Source organism: Arachis ipaensis, chromosome B03 (genome assembly GCF_000816755.2).
Source record: "Arachis ipaensis cultivar K30076 chromosome B03, Araip1.1, whole genome shotgun sequence".
NCBI classification, from domain to species: domain Eukaryota; kingdom Viridiplantae; phylum Streptophyta; class Magnoliopsida; order Fabales; family Fabaceae; genus Arachis; species Arachis ipaensis.
In genome coordinates, this window is record NC_029787.2 from 47,876,249 (window position 1) to 47,878,236 (window position 1,988).

Genomic DNA, 1,988 nt, shown 5'->3' on the forward strand with positions numbered 1-1,988 from the left:
TATGAACTATTTGTTTTAGAGAAAATATCTATATACAAGTATTTTGTGTTACAAGCTTTACATGTCTGAAGAGAACAAAATTCACTAAACATGTTGTTTATGTTATGTGCCTCTTTAACAGACTTTTAAATCAATTCAAATCAATTAATGCGTTTCTTTTTTCGAGTTTCTTGCCAAATTTGTTGGATCTCCTTCGTGCGTTCTTTGCATTCGTTTTTTTTTTTTTATTTTAATGGTTTCTGAAATCAAGCTTTGAAATCGTTTTGAAGATAATGAAACTTCAGAAATACACCCAAACGATTACAGAAATACACCCAAACGGTTATAGAAATACATCCAAATAGTTATAGAAAGGATTACAGAAATACACTCAAACGGTTACAGAAATACACCCAAAAGATTATAGAAATACACCCAAAATAGGAGAAGACAGTATATTTCTTCTTGAAATTTTTTAATGTTTTGCAGGTTAAGGATGAGGCACATGAAAGAGACAATCTAGAAGAAAAACCTAGAAGAACAGTAAAACAGTACCTTAAATAATGTTTCTTCGTTTTTTCTGGTGATTTTTTATGGAAATTTGTATCTTTTCTTCTTGATTTCTTCTACTGAGGAGTTGGAACGTTTCTGCAGAATCGTAGTTTGTTTCGAATGTTCCTTGAATCTTGATGGTTTGCGTTTTGATTGAGGAAGAAGAAGAAGAGTGAACGTGTTGTGGAAGGGTGATTAAGGCACGTGCGTTAGACGCTTGATTCTAAAAGAGTGGTGTGCGTGTTTTTTTCTTGAACTTGAAGCAACTTGTATAGTTTGTAAGCCAAAAAGATTTGTATGTGTAGCAGGCCTATTTATTTTTTTTAAACAGTTATTTAATTACATTAATTTTAAAAAAATTAAAACAAACACATCCAAATAAATTTAATATTTTTAATTTAAAATATAAATTTAAAAAACAAATTAAGTAAAACTAAAATCTAACCATTTAATTTTAAATTTCTAATCAGTTTTAAATCTTCTAAACGTTAACATAACCCAAAACAAACTCTTAAATATTCCAAAACAGATTTTACCCTAACAAAATTTTTTACCTTCGTAAAATTTAGAGTTGCAGCACTTCATACTCCTTTATTGCCGCTCCTCCTCTCCGTAGCCGCACTCGTCCCTCGGGTAGTTTAGCTGAATAACATGGAAAGATTAATAGGTGAATATGTGTTTTACTTTTACGAGTGTCTACCCAAATACATACTCATAGGTTTTTTTTTTTTTTTTTTTGGGTTTGGGGAGTACATGTTTCTAAGAGCAGCAGGCAGTTGAAACCTTTGATATTAGATCTCTTGACTTGAAGTCAACGAACATGTTCTACTTATATATGTTGGATTACCACATTTTTCCAAGCTAGATTTTCACAAAAAAAATATTCTGTTGATAAAAAAATATGCAAATTTTGGAATATTTCATTTGATATTTAACGAGCAACTTTATAATTTTAGATGTGTTAAAAAATATTTATGTTAAGTATAAGTATAAATTTGACGAATTTTAAATGTATACTAAAAGTATTTTGTGTGTCTTATTATTTTAAATGTGTTAAAAAATTATTTATGTTAAAAAATATAAACACATTTAAATAAATTTTAAATGTATACTAAAAATATTTTGCCTGTTATCTTATTATTTTGGATGTATTATGAATATATATATGTAAAATAATAAAAAAAATACAAATAAAATAATCACTTGAGACTTACCAGTTACCACCAACACTTTGAAATAATGTAATGTTAAATATCAACGTTTACTGATGCCTAAGTGATACACGTTCTTCATGAAACTAAAGAATAAAAAAGATTGAAGTTGTAGATTTTGTAAATAAAAAATGTCAAACTTTCAGTAAATAATAAAACAAAAACTAAAACAATAAATAAAGAAAAAAATTAAAACAATAAATAAATAATTATTTATCTTGTCAAAAATAATATAAAATTATAATC